We start from the raw sequence: 20,928 nt of genomic DNA, 5'->3' as shown, positions 1-20,928 counted from the left end.
GTAACATCATTCACTCCCTGCAGATCTCTCTATCTCTGTAACATCACTCACTCACTGCCACTCTCCCTATCTCTGTAACATCATTCACTCTCTGCAGCCCTCCCTACCTCTGTAACCTCATTCACTCACTGCAGCCCACTCTATCTCTGCAACATCATTCACTCACTGCAACACTCCCTATCTCTGTAACATCATTCACTCACTGCAGACCCTCGCTGTCTCTGTAACATAATTCACACGCTGCAAACCTCCCTGTCTCTGTAACATCATTCACTCACTGCAGCCTTCTCTATCTCTGTAACATGATTCACTCGCTGCAGCCCTCCCTATCTCTGTAACATCATTCACTCACTGCAAAACTCCCTGTCTCTGTAACATCATTCACTCACTGCAGCCCTCTCTATCTCTGTAACATCATTCACTCACTGCAGCCCTCCCTATCTCTGTAACATCATTCTCTCACTGCAACCCTCTCTATCTCTGGAACATCAATCACTCACTGCAGCCCTCTCTATCTCTGGAACATCATTCATTCACTGCAACCCTCCCTATCTCTGTGACATCATTCACTCACTGCAGTCCTCCCTGTCTCTGTAACATCATTCAGTCACTGCATCACTCTCTATCTCTGTAACATCATTCACTCACTGCAGCCCTCTATCTCTGTAACATCATTCACTCACTGCAGTCCACCCTGTCTCTGTAACATCATTCACTCTCTGCAACCCTCCCAATCTCTGTAACACCATTCACTCACAGCAGCCCTGCCTATCTCTGTAACATCATTCACTCACTGCAGCCCTCTCTATCTCTGTAACATCATTCACTCACTGCAACCCTCCCAATCTCTGTAACATCATTCACTCACCGCAGCCCTCCCTATCTCTGAAAAATCATTCACTCACTGCAACCCTCCCTATCTCTGTCACATCATTCACTCGCTGCAGACCTCCCTATCTCTGTAACATCATTCACTTACTGCAACCCTCTCTATCTCTGTAACATCATTCACTCACTGCAGCCCTCCCTATCTCTGTAACATCATTCACTCATTGCAATCCTCCCTCTCTCTGTAACATCATTCACTCGCTGCAGCCCTCCCTATCTCTGTAACATCATTCACTCACTGCAACCCTCCCTATCTATGCAACATCATTCACTCACTGCAGCCCTCCCTATCTTTGTAACATCATTCACTCACAGCAACCCTCTCTATCTCTGTAACATCAATGACTCACGGCAGCCCTCCCTATCTCTGTAACGTCATTCATTCACTGCAGCCCTCTCTATCTCTGTAACATCATTCACTCACTGCAGCCCTCTCTATCTCTGTAACATCATTCACTCACTGCAGCCCTCTCTATTTCTGTAACATCATTCACTCACTGCAGGCCTCCTTGTCTCTGTAACATCATTCACTCACTGCAGCCCTCTCTATCTCTGGAACATCATTCACTCTCTGCAGCACTCTCTATCTCTGTAACATCATTCACTCACTGCAGCCCTCTCTATCTCTGAAACATCATTAACTCACTGCAACCCACCCTATCTCTGTAACATCATTCACTCACTGCAACCCTCTCTATCTCTGGAACATCAATCACTCACTGCAGCCCTCTCTATCTCTGGAACATCATTCACTCACTGCAGCCCTCTCTATCTCTGGAACATCATTCACTCTCTGCAGCACTCTCTATATCTGTAACATCATTCACTCACTGTAACCCTACCTATCTCTGCAACATCACTAACTCACTGCATCGCTCCCTATCTCTGCAACATCATTCACTCACTGCAACCCTCTCTAGCTCTGTCATATCATTCACTCACTGCAACTCTCCCTATCTCTGTAACATCATTCACTCACTGAATCCCTCCCTATCTCTTCAACATCATTCACTCACTGCAACCCTCTCTATCTCTGCAACATCATTCACTCACTGCAACCCACTCTATCTCTGTAACATCACTCACTCACTGCAGCCCTCCCTATCTCTAAAACATCATTTACTCGCTGCAACCCTCTCTATCTCTGTAACATCATTCACTCACTGCAACCCTCTCTATCTCTGTAACATCATTCACTCACTGCAGCCCTCTCTATCTCTGTAACATCATTCACTCACTGCAGTCCTCCCTGTCTCTGTAACATCATTCACTCTCTGCAACCCTCCCAATCTCTGTAACACCATTCACTCACAGCAGCCCTGCCTATCTCTGTAACATCATTCGCTCACTGCAGCCCTCTCTATCTCTGTAACATCATTCACTCACTGCAACCCTCCCAATCTCTATAACATCATTCACTCACCGCAGCCCTCCCTATCTCTGAAAAATCACTCACTGCAACCCTCCCTATCTCTGTAACATCATTCACTCGCTGCAGACCTCCCTATCTCTGTAACATCATTCACTCACTGCAGCCCTCTCTATCTCTGTAACACCATTCACTCACTGCAACCCTCTCTATCTCTGTAACATCATTCACTCACTGCAGCCCTCTCTATCTCTGTAACATCATTCACTCACTGCATCCCTCTCTATCTCTGTAACATCATTCACTCACTGCAGCCCTCCCTATCTCTGTAACATCATTCACTCACTGCAGCCCTCCTTTTTTTTAACCATAATGTGGAGGTTCCACCACTGAAGTATTGTTTGATCTCTATAACCCTCCCCAGATTCTGGGCTCTTTTATGTCTCTGTCACGTCCTTCTACGTTTGTGACATTCCCTTGCTCTTGAAAAGCACTGCAACTCTCCAGATCTCGGAAAACCTCTCCACACCTTCGTGCCCCAGAGGAATTACCCATTACAATCCACAAGAGTTCCCACATTCTGTTCCTATGGTTGAAATGAAAGTGGCAGGAACGGATACCTGGAGTTATTGAGTGATGATTTTGAACAGAGCCTCGAAGTTGCTTGCTCTTTCAACGTTTAATATAAATAACTGACATGGATATTATCCCAAATTAGCAGCTCAGGGTATGGAAGGAGAGCATTTGAAGGATAATGGGTGAATTTCCTCATCCAAGGCATTCATTGATATTGTAAATACTTGTTATGGATGGACAGTAAATGCTGGGCCCAGCCAGCGAAGCCCCCTCATGCCTGCCCTTGGTCCATATCCCTCCATTCCTTGCATATTCACATGCTTATCTAAATGTCCCTTAAACAGACCTGTCATATCTGCCTCCACCAGCACACTTCACAGCGCGCTCCAGACTCCTCCCACTCATTGTGTAAAACACCTATCCCTCACAACTCCTGTGAACTTTCCCCCTCTCACCTTAAATGCATTCCCCCTCATAGCAGACATTTCAACTCTGGGAGAAAGATTCTGACTGTCAACCCTATTTATGCATCTCATAATTTTATAAACTTCGATCAAGTCTCCCTTCAGCCACTGATGCTCCAGAGAAAACAACACGAATATTTCTAGCCTCTGCTGATGGCTCATACCAGCATCCTGGTAAACTTTGTCTGCACCCTCTCCAACGCCTCCACATTTTTTCTGTAATGTGGTGAGCAGAATTGAATGCAATACTCTAACAGTGGCCAGACCAAAGTCTTATAAACATGCAACATGATATTCTGACCCTTGTACTCAATACAAAGGCAAGCGTGACATAGCCTTGTTTGCCACCCTATCTATTTGTGTGGCCATTGTCAGGGAGCTATGGACCTGGACCCCAAGATCCCTCTGTATATCAATGCTGTTCAGGCTCCTCCCATTAACTGTATACATTTCCTTAACATTTGATCTCCGAAAGACCAGCATCTCACAGTGACCTGGATTCAACTCCATCTGCCATTTCTCCACCCATATCTGCAACTGAGCTCTCTGCCGCTGTATCATTTGACAACCTTCAACACTGTGCATAACTTCATCAACCTTTGTATTGTCTGCAAACTTACAGACGCACTCATCTCCATTTTCATCCAAGTCATTTATATATATCACAAACAGCAGAGGTCCCAGTCCGGATCCCTGTGGAACATCACTAGCCACGGATCTCCACCCTGAAAAGCATCCTTCCACCATTACTCTCTGTCTTCTATGGGCAAGCCAATTCTGAATCCACTCAGCCAGGTTACCATGGATCCCATGCATCTTAAACTTCTGAATGAACTTACCTTGAGGGACCTTATCAAAAGCCTTACTAATGATGTAAACAGGATCCAGAGCTCCACACTCATTGATCACCTTTGTCACCTCCTCAAAAAATTCCCTTTATATAGTAAGACATGACCTGCCCTACACAAAGTTATGCTGGCTGTCCCGAATTATATGCTATTCCAAATGCATGTAAATCCTATCCCTAAGAATTCTCTCCAATTGCTTCCCAAATTCTCTCCAATAACTTCCCTTATCTATACTCCTATGACTTTATGAACCTCTCTATATTCTCATAAATATGTAAAGTATAAATTCCCCAGTGAGTTTGTCATGCAATATTTCTGCAGTCAAGATTTCTGCTGTAAAAGGAGATGACAGCAACCTGGTGGGCCAAAGGGCATCTTCTGTGCTGAATAAGACTCTTGAGACTCAATTCGATCCTCAACAACAGCTGAGTCTCTTACTTAACATCGAGCTGCAAACTGCCTGAAATATACAGCACAACCATTGCCTGTGACACAGGGAATGGCAGGGCCAAATGATGACCTGGTGGTATTGTCATTAAGCCTGAAATCCAGTTAATGCTCTGGGACATGGGTACAAATCCTGCTATGGCAAATGGTGGAGCATGAGCTCAATAGAAAATCTGGGATTATGAATCAAATCTTGATCATAAAGCATTTTCTTACTGTTTGGGGAAAACCCATCGGGTTTGTTAAAGCAATTTGGGGAAGAAAACAGCCATCCTTACCTGATCTGGCCGACATGTGACTCCAGACCCACAGCCAGAAAGTGTTTATCTCAAAATTGACAACAAACAGTGACTTGCTGCATGAAAATGAAGCCATTTATGATCACTAGGAAAGAATATCAAATGGAGAAACCCTAATCTTTGCAGACAGTTGTGGTCCAAATCCAGACAGAATCAAGTGACGGTTAAAGTCATAAATCTTTACGTTTTTCAGATATTCACCTGTGGGATGTGGGGTTGCTGGCTGGGCCCAGCACTTACTGTCCATCCATAGTTGCCCTGAGAAGGTGATGGTGAGCAGCCTTCCTAAACTGCTATAGTCCATGTGCTGTATGTTGACACACAATGTTGTTAAGGATGGACCTCCAGGAATTTAACTCAATGACAGTGAAGGAAAGGTGATATATTTCCAAGTCAGGATGTTGAGTGGCTTGGGGGGGAACTTGCGGAGGGTAGTGTTCTCATGAATCTGCTGTCTTTAACCTTCTAGATGGAAGTGGTGATGGGTTTGGAAGGTGCTGTCTGAGGAGTCTTGGTGAATTTCTGCAGTGCATCTTGTAAATGGTACACACTGCTGCTACTGAGCGTCAATTGTGGCGAGTGTGGATGCTTGTGGATGTGGTGCCAATCAAGCAGGCTGCATTGTCCTGGATGGTGTCAAGCTTCTTGGAGCTTTTGTTGGAGCTGCACTCATCCAGGCAAGTGAATTGCAAGCTATTAGAGAGCACCTTGGTGAATTTCTGCAGTACATGTTGCAGATGGTACATACGAAATGTCGATGGTGGAGAGAGTGCATGCTCATGGATGTGGTGAAATCAAGAGGGCTGTTTTGTCCTGGATGGTGTCAAGCATCTTGAGTGTTTTTTTTGGGGGGGGGGGGGGGAAAGCTGCACCTATCCAAGCAAATGAATTGCAAGCTCTTGGAGAGAAATTCAAATTTAGAAACAATCATCTCTCAATCTTGCTGTTAAGATTCAGCTACAGGGTGTTAATACTATGGCTTTAAGAGGTCTAATTTGCCCTTTATTTTACGAAAAGAGGTTAAGGCAGAGGTGCAGAATGGAATGCTCCAAGCCAATAAAGTAAACAGTTTGTGAGGCTCTCATGTTTTTTAAAGTAGGAATAATAGAAGCAGCTTGAAGGGGTGGGGTCAAGCTCCCAAAGAACAAGGATTTTAATTTAACTTTCAGGAACTGTTGGGGTTTGCAAGCTGCTACACATCTCTCACTGCTACAGCAAAACACTTGAGTTCTCTTTCACTCTCTCTCTCTCAGAGTTTTCTCTTGATGTTCTTTTCTCCTGGGCTGAAGAATTGCATGTGAGACAATCTATTTGACTGAATGCGCCTTTGCCAAGGGTGTGTTTATGGCATGTTACTATACTGGAACAGTCGTTGTTGAGGAGTTATATAATGCATTATTCTGTTCAGTTTTGCAATAGAGTAAAGTTATCCCAATTCCTTTTTTTTAATTGCATTTAGCTGTAGTGTAGGAAGAAAGTGTGTTTTGCTTCAAATCTGGTAGTCGAACCAATCGGATTGCACTTGGAACACAACGCCTTACGTTTATCTTTGAAAATAAGAAAAAGTTGGTTAACAGAGAATGAGATTTATTTCTGCATCATTTTCACAGAAACATATGGAGCTGACTTCAACCATTTCAGAACTCAAAGTGGCAGCTGTCCTAGAACAACTTCGTGGAGTCAGCCGGTGGTATTGATGGCTCAGAGTGAAAGGAAGTCCATGAGGATCACAGACGGCAGTGGGTGGGGGGGCTATTGTTTATTGCGTAACACCCACATGTACGTCCGGCAGCTGGGACCTCAGTCAGCATGAACATGATACTGCAGCTTGAATGGCTGGAAATCGTACAGAGAAAGGTGTGGAAAAGAAGGTCTGAAGAGGTAATTTTGCATACAGTGTCACCTATATCTTTCTGAACAGGAGAGGCATGAGGGTGTGAAGGTGGGACCTTCATTTCAAAAATAACGAATGAATAGAAATGCTAACACAGCCAGTGCAGGAATGGAGCCCACATTGTTGGTATCAATCTATGTTACAAACCAGCCATCCAGCCAGTCGAGCTAACCAAGCTCCTGCAGCAGCAGCAGCATTTCAGTCCTTCCATTCCCTGGAATCAGTGAGTGAAACACCTCTGGACTGCCTTCAATGCCAGTTTCTCTTTCCTGAGAAAAGAACCAGAGGTTGGTCAGCACCAGTTCTGTTGAGTTGCGAAAGGTACAGTGCAAGCTCATCTTCTTCTTGTCTGCAGATAACAGAGCCTTGTGTCTGGCACTGTGTAACACATTGTACACAACAGCCTGGCACACAACATGTGAGCCTGATTGGTTCAGTCCTTATGGAAATTAGAACCAACCTGCCAGGTTTACAGTTTAAATAAGGCCTGGCTGTGAACAGACAAATAGCATTAATTGGCTCATTCTCAATGGCACCTTTGAATGAAGGAGTTGCTTTCGCTATTTTCCAAACAAAATGAACCCTTCATGAATTTAGTGAATTTTGGAAAATTAAAACAAATACATCAACTGTCTGACAAGCTATTTCTTTTCAGACCCAAGGATGAAATCTATCGGATGTGGGTAATTATCAACTCACAATTCCAACAATTTACTCAGCAATATTTACCCGGTAATTATAATTTTCCTGAGTTCCTTCCTCCTGAGCAACTGCTGATTTTTAGTTGTTTCCAGGACGATACTTGCAATCTCCCTTGCAAAAAACAATGCAAAATATCTGCTTAATTCATCAGCCATCTCTTTATCTTCTTTTTACGAACTCCCCAGGCTCATTTTCTGTCGGACCAACAGTTACTCTGTTAACTCCTTTCTTTTGAAATGTCTGGAGAATCTTTACCTCCCTTTTTTCATGTCTTTGGCTAACTTTTCCTTGTACTGTTATGTTTTCCAGCATATTAATCTTTGGGTGATTCTCTCCTTTTTTATATCATCTATCCAATTTTCTGACATGCCATCTATCTCAGCACAATGATATGTCTTTCCTTTGAGTTTAAAAATATCTTTAACTTCTTTAGTTGACCACAGATAGCAAGTGATCGGCTTCAGTTGGATGTTCTGTATCCATTGGGTGGAGTCGTGACTGCAAGCAGAGTGTGATCTAATTGCATGTCTGTTGTCAGTTGCAGGGTCTGTATGAGTTGGAGAGGGTGTTTCAGTTGTGTATTGTACTGTGTATTATCTCAGATTATACTGAAGTCAGCCAGTAGCATGCTCAGTGGTTAGCACTGCTGCCTCACAGCACCAGGGACCGGGTTTCATTTGTACCCTCAGGCAACTATCGGTATGGAGTCTGTATGGGCTTCCACTGGGTGTTCCAGTTTCCTCACACAGTCCAAACATGGTCAGGTTAGGGTGGCTGGGACACGCTAAACTACCCCGAGTGTTCAGGTGCGTGTCAGTTAGATGCAGTAGCAATGGGGAATGTAGGGTAACAGGGAAAATGATGGATCTATATGGAATATCTTCGATGGGGCAGTGAACTTGTTGGGCCAAATGGCCTGTTTCCCATTGTATGGATTGTATTGAATATGAGCTCCCTGATTGGAACTGTAAATCTGCTCCAATCAGGGAGACCGGCTGACATAAAAGGATGAAAGTCAGGAATGTTTTCCCCTTCACCCTGCTTCCCGCCACCCCACCCCAAGTGATTGGTAGTGCAATTGTCAACGTCTGTGCACTTGTTAACAAAGGATGATTGGTGATGGGATGCTGGTCTCTGAAGAGTTATTTCAGTTTGGAGGGTATACATCAATTTGAGGGTCTACGTCTGTGCAAGTTTCATTATTCGTGGGCAGGTATGCATCATTTCGAGACTCTGTGTTCTTGAAACAGCTCAATCAGTTGCACCAGTGTGTGTGGGTTGGATACTCAATATCATTTGCAGTGTCTGTGTCAGTTGTGGAGTCTCTGCCAGTTGTGGGCTGTGTATCAGACGTGGGGTCAACATTTCTTGTGTCGAGGGAGCGGGGGGGGGTGGTAATGTAATATGTGGAGAGCACCATTTCTGGCAAAATACTGCCTCTGCTTTCTTCTTGCATAATTCCTGCAATCTGACTTGTGCAATTTGGTCTCAATGTTGAATGCATTCTATTTCCAAAGGGAATTAACTCATTGGTGTAATCTGTTCAAATGAGAAAAAAAAAGACTGACTGACGTTGCAATCTCAGTATTCCCCAGGTCACCCACAGGATAGACATTAAACGCTTTGAGAGTGCGTTACCTCAGTGTGGACTCAGAGTATTAACTCAGTGAGTGTCTGCAGCACAAAGGAACTGGTTAGTACACAGTGGAAATGTATCGGCCAATTGAGCATGTCCAGAAACTTTATTACACGGTTCTTGCTGTTATTGGTGTCCCTGGTGAGTAACTCAAAGCATTGAGGTTGTAGAAATCTGTGTGTGAGATGCTTTTTGCTTTCACTTTGTAACTGAGAATATTAGATATGGGTCTGATGCTCACCAAAATCCTGACAGAAAATGACTGACACAATTGCATTGACGGAAAAGTCCTGAAATGACTATGCAGTTTGATCCTAATGCTTTAACTGTGAACAATCCTCTGTCTGGATCTGAGGAAGGTGTGTATGGGAGCCAGAGTTTTAATCCACATTATGATAAATTGATGGAAGAATGTGTCAGTGCAGAATTGTACTGGATGCAGGTCACTCACTCGAATGAATTAAGCTGGCTCAACTTTGACATCAAGGTTTGTTTTCATGCTAAAATCCATTCACTTGGTCTACCATTGTATTTTATCAGCACTATATGCAGTACTAAGCATAGCTTTGCTACTGAGATTACAGGTGAATTTACAAACTAGATTCAAGAGAATGCTTGTACCCTCCAAATCACCACCCACCCCTCCCCCCCCACCTCATCCATTGACTACCATCATGCCTGATATGATTGTCACCTTAAATCCACCAATCCCTGACAATCCTTGACTTCTGCTCTGGCCAAAAATTCATGCCCATCTACTCTAAACAATACTCGAAGACTCTGCCTCCACAGGCTTTTCAGGATGAGAGTACCAACCACTGACAGCCATCTTTGATTTTTAAAAAATCCGCCTCTTCTGTCCTTAAAATGAGCCACCCATTATTTTTGAAACATTTCCCTCTACTTGGAGATTGTCCCACCAAGAGATCCTCTTGATAGCCAACCTGTCATGACGCAACAAGTTCTTGTGTGTTTGAAGCAAGTTGCTTCTTAGATTTCTAAACTCCAGCAGACGCAAACTTAACCTTCTCAAACATGTATATCACAGGATAACCTGCCCATTCTAGCTTTTGTTACATATAGAACTGCTTCTAACACAGTTATATCCATCTGTAGATGTGGTGGCCAATATCATACATCATCATCCCACCATATTTACCGAAACAGAACGCTCTTATTTTTGTAAAAAACATTTCCTGTGCAATTAGCAATGTCGGTCCCTCTCTTCATAGAACATAGAACAATGCAGCACAGAACAGGCCCTTCGGCCCACGATGTTGTGTCAAACATTTATCCTAGATTAAGCACCTATCCACGTACCTATCCAATTGCCGCTTAAAGGTCACCAATGATTCTGACTCTGCCACTCCCACAGGCAGCGCATTCCATGCCCCCACCACTCTCTGGGTAAAGAACCTACCCCTGACATCCCCCCTATACCTTCCACCCTTCACCTTAAATTTATGTCCCCTTGTAACACTCTGTTGTACCTGGGGAAAAAGTCTCTGACTGTCTACTTTATCTATTCCCCTGATCATCTTATAAACCTCTTTCAAGTCACCCCTCATCCTTCACCGTTCCAATGAGAAAAGGCCTAGCACTCTCAACCTATCCTCTTATGACCTATTCTCCATTCCAGGCAACATCCTGGTAAATCTCCTCTGCACCCTCTCCAAAGCTTCCACATCTTTCCTAAAGTGAGGCAACCAGAACTGCACACAGTACTCCAAATGTGGCCTTACCAAGGTCCTGTACAGCTGCAACATCACCTCACGACTCTTGAATTCAATCCCTCTGCTAATTTATATGAGCTGCAAAATGTTGTGGCCCCATTACTTATCAGAGTGACTTATTACTCAGTACACTTGCTAACCAGTACATCTTGCTAACTAAGTCTCATCATCCTTAATTTCTGCTCTGGGTAAGCCATACAAACCTGTCAAATAGCAGTGTGCTTCCCCTGACACCATGAACTTGTATTTTGAGATATCAATACTATATATCTTTTGAAAAATCTTATATTTTGCAGTCCTGTTCCTGCCCTTTCACTGTTCTATTGACTGTTCTTTCTGTTTGGATTTGACTGCCAATGTTGAAAATGTCTTTCTGCATAAACATTTAACATTGCTTCTGCAAATTTCACTTTTGGAATACTGCGTACGATTCTGGTCACTCTTCTACAGGAAGGATGTTAACAGAACATGGGACAGTACAGCATAGGGGTAGGCCCTTTGGCCCACGTTGTTGTGCTGAACATGATACTAAATTAAACTAATCTCTTCTGCCTGCCCTTGGTCCATTTCCCTCCGGGCCATCCATGTTGATGTGGTTATCCAAAAGCCCCTTAAACACCCCGATTGCATCTGCCTCCACCACCAGCCCTGGCAGCACGGCCCAAACACTTACCACTCTCAATATAAATAACTTGCCCCTCACATCTCCTTTGAACTTTTGCCCTCTCATCTTAAATGCTTACCATCTGGTAATAGACATTACAACTCTGGGACAAAAGATTATGACTGTTAACCCTAGCTACGCATTTCGTGATTTTATAGACTTCTATCAAGTCTCCCTTAAGTCTCCACTGCTCCAAAGAAAACAACTGGAGTTTTTCTAGCCTCTCCTAACAGCTCATACCCTCTAATCCAGGCAGTGTCCTGGTAAACCTCTTCTGCATCTTCTCTAAATCCTCCATAACCTTTCTCCATCCTGACTCTTGTACTCAATGCGCCAAACAATAAAGGCAAATGTGCCATACAACTTTTTTTCAACCACCCTACATACTTATTGGCCAATTTCAGGGAGCTATGGACTTGAACCCCAAGTTCTTCTGGACATCAGTGCTGTTCAGGATCCTGTCATTAAACCTGTTGCTTTACTTGAAAGAGTGCAGAAAACATTTACAAGGATGTTGCCTGGTGTGGAGTATTTGAGTTATACTGAGCAGCTGCATAGGCTGGGATTTTCTTTGCCTGGAATGTTCGGAGGCTGAGGGATGACCTTAGAGAGGTTTATAAAATCATGCAGGGTATGGATACAGTGAATAGTAAAGGTCTTTTTCCCGCGATGGGAAAGTCTCAAACTAGAGGACAAAGGATTAAGGTGACTGGGCGAAGACTTAAAAATGACCTGTGGGTTAATTTGTTCATGCAGATGGTGGTGCATGTATGGAATAAGATGCCAGGGAAGTAGCAGAGGCTGATACAATTGCAACGTTTAAAAAGCATCTGGATGTATATATGAACAGGAAGCGTTCAGAGGGCTGGGCCAAATGTTGGCAAATGGGACTAGGTCAGATTGTGTTGTCTGGTCAGCACAGATGAGTTGGACCGAAGGGTCAGTTTCCATTTTGTATGAATCTATTACATTTCTGATGTAATTTCTGATAATTCATGAGTACTTCCGTAAAGTCAATCTAATTTTATTTTGCTTGCTAAAATATGGCGCTGACCATTTGTTATTACATTCTGTGTTTCTAGATTCCGTTTTTCTCAGGTCAGTTGTGATTCCATAGAATCAGAGAGAAGGTATCAGTCAGTAGCTATTCAATCTGCATCGCACATAATGCGACATTCTAGCTGCTGCCTCCTTAACTTTGCAGATTACCACTCTTCAGGTGAATTCCCAGTGCCCTCGGAAACTACTTGGGTTGCTCCACCTCAATCGCCAAACTTGGCATCGGGTTCCAGATCCCCAGCACCTTCTGGATGAACCAAACAAAGAGCTGTGGATGTTGAAAAACTGAAACAAAAGCAGACAACGTCGGTGAAACTCAGCAGCTCTGGCAATATCTGTGGAGAGAGAAACAAAGTTGACGTCTTGAGTCTAGTGACCCTTCTTCAGAACTGATAGTACCTAGAAATAGGTGGTACATATGTTAATGAAAGGGGAATAGGGTGGGGAAGGAGTGAATGGTTCGGCAGAGAGCGAGCCCAGAGAGTGAGAACAGCAGTTAGTCAGACAAAGGGATGGTTGATAGTGAGCCAGGAAGGAAAAAGGCAGGCAGTGGGGAGAATGAGTCAGTGAGAATGGTGTGGCTATGCTGAGAACAGCCCATGTAATCACAGGGCTTGGGGTGCAGTAGCTGGGGTAAAGGATCAGGATCAAAGATGATGAAACTTGATGTTGAGTCCTGCAGGCTAACTTGAAAATGAAATGCTGAGAAGAAAGATTTTAATGGAATGCCATCGGATAGACAAGCAGAACCATCTTCAGGATGGAAGTGCTTTTCCTAACGTGCCCTTGATCTAAAATACCACTCACTTGAAATCTGTGCCCTCTGATAACATATATCTCTGCTCAGGGAAGGTGGTCTTCCAGGTCCAATCAAACAAATGCCATCTTCATTTGATTATTATCCTGTTTAGTTGGCTCAACAATGGTCCTTCAGATTTCTTCTATCTTCCACTTTAAACATAGGCCAAACATTGCCTGCTCTTTAGTCCTCTGATGATGTTCTGCACAGGTAACTATAGGCCAGTTAGCTGAACTTCTGTAGTCGGGAAAATGCTGGAGGCTATCATGAAAGAAGAAATAATGAGACATTTGGATGGAAAGGGTTCCATTAGGCAGACACAGCATGGATTCAGGAAGAGAAGGTCGTGTTTGACAAACTTATTAGAGCTCTTTAAGGATGCAACAAGCGCGGTGGATGGAGGGGAACAGGTGGATGTTGCATACTTGGATTTCCAGATGGCGTTCGACAAAATGCCACATAAAAGATTCATCCATAAGATAAGAATGCACGGAGTTGTGGAAAATGTACTATCATGGATAGAGGACTGGTTAACCAATAGAAAGCAGAGACTTAGGATAAATGTGTGTTTCTCTGGTTGGAGATCATTGGTGAGCAGGATCGGTGTTGGATGCGCAACTGTTCATGATTTACATAAATGATCTGGAAGAGGACACCGAATGTAACATATCCAAATTTGCTGATGACACTAAATTGAGGGGAAAGGCAAACTTTGAACAGCATGTGGAGAGTGTGCAGAGAGGTTTAGATTGGTTAAGTGAGTGGGCAAGGGGCTGGAAAATGGAGGATAATGTTGGTAATTGTGCAGTTATCCACTTTGGAAGGAAAAATGTTAGGTCAGTGTCCTATTTAAATGATGAAAGATTGCAGCATGCTGTTGTGCAGAGAGACTTAGGAGTGTACGTACATGAATCATGAGAAGTTGATTTTCAGGCGCAACAGGTAATCAACAGGACAAACGGAATATTAACCTTCATTGCCAGAGGAATTGAATTTTAGAGCAAGAAGGTTCTGCTGCAATTGTACAACGTATTGGTGAGGCCACACATGGAGTGTTGCACTCAGTTCTGGTCTCCGTACTTGAGGAAGGATTTACTGGCTTTGGAGGTGGTGCAGAGTAGATTCACCAGGTTAATTCCAGAGATGAGGGGGTTACCCTATTAGAAGAGGTTGAGCCACCTGGGACTGTACTCGCTACAATTTAGAAAAAAATGACAGGGGATCTTATAGAAACATACAAAATTATGAAAGGGCTAGATAAGATAGAGGGAGGCAGGTTGTTTCTGCTGGTGTGTGAGACTAAGACCAGGGAACATGGCCTCAAGATTAGGGGAGTAGATTCAGGACAGAGATGAGGAGGATCTGCTTTTTCCCACAGAGTAGTGAATCGATGGGATTCTCTGCCCAAGGAAGCAGTAGAGGCAGGTTCATTAATATATTCAACACACAATTGGATGGGTTTTTGCACAGTAGGGAAATTAAGTGTTATGGGGATAATATTGAGAGGATGGATAGATCAGCCATGATCTTAATGAATGGCAGAGCAGGCTTGATGGGTCAAATGGCCCACTCTTTCTTCTATTACTATGAAACTATGAAACTATGATTGCTGAACATCATAGTGACCCTGCTCTCTCTCCACAATGTTTAAAAACAATTACAGGTAGCCCCCCACTATCAGAAAATAAATCATTCCCAGGAAACATTTTGTAAGCCAAAAATAGCGCAAAGCGAAGGTGCATGATTTGCCGTTTTTTGTAGAAGAGAAAATCCTTTTCAGATTTGTGAAAACAGGTGTGAATGTAGGTCTTTCATAAAAGTAAAATTATGTAAAGCGAACGTTTGAAAAGCAGGGGATACACGTGCACAAACCGGATATTTTCTCTGCTTTTTGAATAGTTCACCAAATAGCGACGTTGAATATTCCAGTAGAAGGTTTAAAGACATGACCATTACAAAAACTATGAAACAGGATTTTCGTGCCATAGCTAACAATTTGCTTGAGGAAGACAGGGACATGGGAACAGGAATTGGCCATTCAGTCCATCAAGCATGCCCTGCCAGTTAGTTCAATCCTTGCTGATCGAATAATTCAATCTCTTTTATGCTGATTATCCATGCAAACCTTTACACCATTCACAATCAACAAAAATGTCTGCCTGAAACATACTGAAGACTGCGCTTCCTCAAACTGACAGATTAGGCAATTCCCAAAGATTCAGAGGCATTGGTGGGATCGTGACCAGTGAAGAGGCGTGTCCAAGTGTACAACAGGATCTTGATCAAATGGACCAGTGAGCCAAGGAATGGCAGATGCAGTTTAATTTAGATAATTACAAGGTTTTGCATTTTGCTAAGACAAACCAATGCAGGGTTTACGCAGTTAATGGTAGGACCCTTGGGCAGTGTTGTTGAACAGAGAGATCAAAGGTTGCAGGTACATAGTTCCTTGAAAGTGGCATCACAGGTAGATAGGGAGGTGGACAGAAGGAGGTTGGCATGCTTGCTTTCATCGGTCAGAGCATTGAGTACAGGAGTTGGGATGTCATGCTGCAATTGAACAAGACATTGGCAAGTCCACATTTGGAGTATTGCGTATAATTCTAGTCGCCCTGTTATGGGAAGGATGCTATTAAACTGGAAAAGGGGCAATAAAGATTGACATGGATGTTAGTGAGACTTAAGGTTTTGAGTTATAAGAGGCAATTGGATAGTCTGGGACTTTTTCTTTACCCTGCAGATTCGAAGGCTGAGGGGTGAACATCTAGATGCTTACAAAATCATGAAGGGCACAGATGTGGTAAATAGCCAAGATAATTTTTTCCAGGTGACGGAGTCCAAACCTAGAGGCCATAGGTTTAAGATGAGAGGGGAAAGATTTAAAAGGGGCCTGAGGGGCAACTTTTCCATGCACAGGGTGATGCATGTATGGAACAAGCTGTTAGAGGAAGTGGCAGAGGTGGGTGCAATTACAACATTTCAAAGGTATCAGGATGGGTACTTGGATGGGAAAGGTTTAGAGGGAAATGGGCCACATGCAGGCAATTGCGACTAGTCCAGTTTCAGAAACCTGGCCAGCATGGAGAAGGTGGGCCTAATGCTGTATAACTCCATGACTCTAGGACTCTATCTGAATAAAAAACATTTCTGCTTGGCTCAGTCAGTCCTAAATTGTAGCCCCCTGATTTTAAGATTGCATTCATGCTGCTTCATCTGGCCTTTTCTCCATCTCCTGTCTGATCATTGGATAGGGGAGCTGATCCTGGGTGGCTTGAATTATCTGGAAGGATATTCAGCCTAAACCTGGGGTATGGAGAATAAATGGTTCACCTGTGTCTGGGAGTGAATGAATACTCAATCTCTGTGCTTAACCCTGTCAATCCAGGAATGGGTGATTTCATTGGAAAAGGGTTGGGTGAAGATTGCAATTTGTTTTCAATTATTATGGTCTCACCACAAGCCAACAAACAAGTTTCAGATTGTAACATTCTATCCATCCAGTTTGAACTAAGCACTAAGAATGACTGACCATTAATTTCCAGCTCCTTAACCCTTTTCTCTTTGTTGCAGTAAACTTAGTAGGAATTCTAATCCTGTCCCGTGGAAAGTGTGGTCTCTCTTCATGTACGACTCTATACCTCGTGGCCATGGCAACTGCAGATCTCCTGGTCATCATCACCTCCGTCATCTTGTGGCGAATCAGTTATTATTATTTCCCAGGATCTTTCCTGGACATCACCCCTTTGTGTAGTATTAACTCTGCCCTGGTGTCTGCAGCAACAGATTGTTCTGTTTGGTTCACTGTCACTTTTTCCTCTGATCGATTTGTGGCAATTTGTTGCCAGAAGTTGAAATTAAAATACTGCACTGGGAAAAATGCAGCCATGGTTCTAGCAGCAACATCCATCCTGTTCTGCTTTAAAAATGTTCCCTGGTACTTTACATATGAAAGTATGGTGATAATCGACAATGTGCCGTGGTTCTGTGCTGCAAAGGCCAGCTATTATAGTGATCCTGGATGGGTTGGTTTTGATTGGTTGGTTACAGTTTTAACCCCTTTCCTCCCATTTGCTTTAATTGTGTTGCTCAACGCTCTGACGGTCAGACACATTCTGGTGGCCAGTCGAGTCCGTAAGAGACTGCGGGGTCAGAGTAAGGGAGAGAGTCACAATGACCCAGAGATGGAGAGCCGAAGGAAATCCATGATTTTACTTTTCACGATATCGGGCAGCTTCATCCTCCTCTGGTCTGTGCATGTCATAGAATTCTTATATTATACCATTTTAGGAATTGATCCCCAGAGGGATTACAATGATTCTGAATATGTCTTTAAACAAGTTGGATGGATGATGCGAGATTTAAGTTGCTGCACAAACACATTTATTTATGGGGTGACTCAGTCGAAGTTCAGAGAGCAGGTCAAGAGTGTTGTGAAATATCCAGTTGTGTTAATTTTTCATTTTATCAATAAAAAAAACAGGTGAGAATGGAACATGTTTCAATAAGGTTGCCTCTCATTTTTCTAAGCTTCAATAAATACCGGCCCAAAGTCTCCTCATCTGACCTCTCCACATCATGCAGTCCTTCCATACCTGGGATCAGCCGAGTGAACCTTCTCTGGACTGTCTCCAAAGCCAGTCTATCTTCCATTAGAACATTAGAACTAGGAGCAGGAGTAGGCCATTCAGCCAAACGAGTGTGCTCCACCATTTAATACAATCATGGCTGACCACATCTTGCCTCAACTTTACTTTCCGGCCCTTTCCATGCTGAGCCTGTCGAGATCCTTCACGATATTATAAATTTGAATAAAATCACTTCTTGCTCCTCTAATCACCAACATAAAGAAGCCAAGAGTGTCCAGTATTTCCCCAAAAGACAAGCCACACCTTCTAGATTTCAGTCTAGTTCACCTACATTCATTCCTCAAATAATGTGTGCAGTATTGAATGCAACACTCCATTTACCTTATCAGTGAGGCATAAGCTCCTTGTTATTGAACGCAATTATAACGTTTTCTTCACTTTCCTTGTATTTTTTTCCTCTATATCAGCAAACAAACGCTTTGACTCATTCACAAGAACTTCCAGGTTTCTTTACATTTCAGAGCTGTGCAATGTCTCAATAGTTATGTAATATGCTTCATTTTTATTCCTTCTGAGAAAATAGACAACTTTGTGTTATCCTACATTGTACTCCAGTCCTCACCTCTTTGTCCACACAAGTAAATGCTTACATCATTTTGCAAACTCCTTCGTACTCTTTCCAAATCAGTCCCTGCACTATCTTTGTGTTGTTTGCAAATTTGACACCACAGCTTCCACCCATCCATGTGACTCGTTTCTGTGAATTGTAAACATTTGGGACACCAGCTATTGGTTTGTGTGACCCAGATTGAAAAAAAAGCCATTTACACCAACTCTCTGCTTTCTGCTAACACGTGAATTTTCAATCCCACCCTGTATCCTACCCTGCTCATTTTCTCCTTTACTTTCAATGATAAGCTTTGATATAGCACTTAGCAAACATGTCCAGAAAGCAAAGTGCAACACATCTAAAAGATCCCCTTGTCAACAGCACAGATTTCCTCCTTAAATAACTCAGTTAAATCTAATCTCTCTTTCACAAAACTATATAGGCTGTGCCAGGTTTACCAGGATGCTGCCTGGATTAGAGGGCATGAGACATTTGCCACAGCCATGTCATGCCCCCCTTTTGCCCTCCTGGTTTCTCTCTTGAGTATCCTCCTACTGCCCTGATACTCCTCCAGGGACCCACTCAACCCCAGCTATCTATACCTGTCATACTCCTCCTTTTTCTACACAGGAGCCTCAATTTCTCTCATCATCCAGCATTCCCTACACCTACCAACCTTGCCCTTCACACTAACAGGAACATACTGCCTCTGGTCTCTCGTTATCTCATTTTTGAAAGCCTCACAATTTCCAATCACCCCTTCACCTACAAATCGCTTCTCCCAATCAGCTCTTGAAAGTTTTTGCCCAAGACCATCAAAATCGTGGGCGGCACGGTGGCACAGTGGTTAGCACTGCTGCCTCACAGCGCCTGTAGACCCGGGTTCAATTCCCGACTCAGGCGACTGACTGTGTGGAGTTTGCACGTTCTCCCCGTGTCTGCGTGGGTTTCCTCCGGGTGCTCCGGTTTCCTCCCACAGTCCAAAGATGTGCGGGTCAGGTGAATTGGCCAAGCTAAATTGCCCGTAGTGTTAGGTAAGGGGTAAATGTAGGGGTATGGGTGGGTTGCGCTTCGGCGGGTCGGTGTGGACTTGTTGGGCCGAAGGGCCTGTTTCCACACTGTAAGTCTAATCTAATCTAAAATTGGCTTTACTCCCATTTTGCACTTTTAACTTTTAGATCAGTTCTATATGTTTCCATAACTATTTTAAAACTAATACAATTATTAGTAATACTGGCCCCAAAATTCCCACCACAGTCACCTCAGTCATTTGGCCTGCCCTATTTCCGAAGAGAAAATCAGGTTTTGCACCTTCTCTAGTAGGTACGTCCACATACCAAATAACAAAATTCTCTAGTACTCAGTTAACAAATTCCTCACTATCTGAGCCCTGAACACTATGGCAATTCCTGTCTATGTTTGGAAAGGTAAAATCCCCTACCACTGCAACCTTATTATGCAATTATCTGAGCTCTCTTTGTAACTTTGATTCTCAATTTCCTGCTGACTATTGAGGGGGTCTATCACAAGATTCCAATAAAGTGATCATGCCTTTTTTTTATTTCTCAGTTCCACCCAAATAACTTCACTGGACGTACTCCCAGGAATATCCTCCCTAAATACAGCTGTGATGTTATTCCAAACCAAAAATGTCATTCTCCCTCCTTTCCTGCCCCACCTTTCTATCCTTCCTTTAGCACCAATGCCCTGGTACATTAAGCTGCCTTCCCCTGAGCCACATTTCTGTAATAGCTGTGATACCCTAGTCCCATGTTCCCAACCATACCCTGAGTTCATCTGCCTAACCTTACAGGCTTCTTGCAATGAAATAAATGCAGTTTAAACCATCCAACTTACCCCATTCTCTGCCTTGCTCTTGCCTACCTCGACTATTTGACTAACTTATCTTCACAACTGCACCAACCTCAGAACTATCTCTTTGCTCACTAGCTGTTGGCTCTGCCCCCACCATCCCGGCTCTGCTTCTCCCACTCTTTCCAAACTTCCTGAGTAACACAAGCAAATCTCCCCACCAGGATATTGTCCCTTTCCATGTCAGGTGCAACCAACCTTCTTATGCAGATCACTTCTGTCCTAAAAGAGATTCCAATGATCAAAAAATGTGAATCCCTTCCCCCTGCACCAGGTCCTCAGCCTCATATTAATCTGCTCTATCATCCTACTCCTACCCTCACCAGCACATGGCACCAGGAGGAAACCAGGTATTAGTTCAATTGATGAACTACTTTAGTCTCGAAAATGGATTCACTGCTTTTTGTCTCTTTAATCAATTATTTAGATGTGAATATAGGAGGAATGGTTAGTAAATTTGCAGATGATACCAAAATTGATGG

The sequence above is a fragment of the Hemiscyllium ocellatum genome, chromosome X, assembly GCF_020745735.1.
Source record: "Hemiscyllium ocellatum isolate sHemOce1 chromosome X, sHemOce1.pat.X.cur, whole genome shotgun sequence".
NCBI lineage: Eukaryota > Metazoa > Chordata > Chondrichthyes > Orectolobiformes > Hemiscylliidae > Hemiscyllium > Hemiscyllium ocellatum.
Note: the sequence above shows the minus strand (reverse complement) of the source record.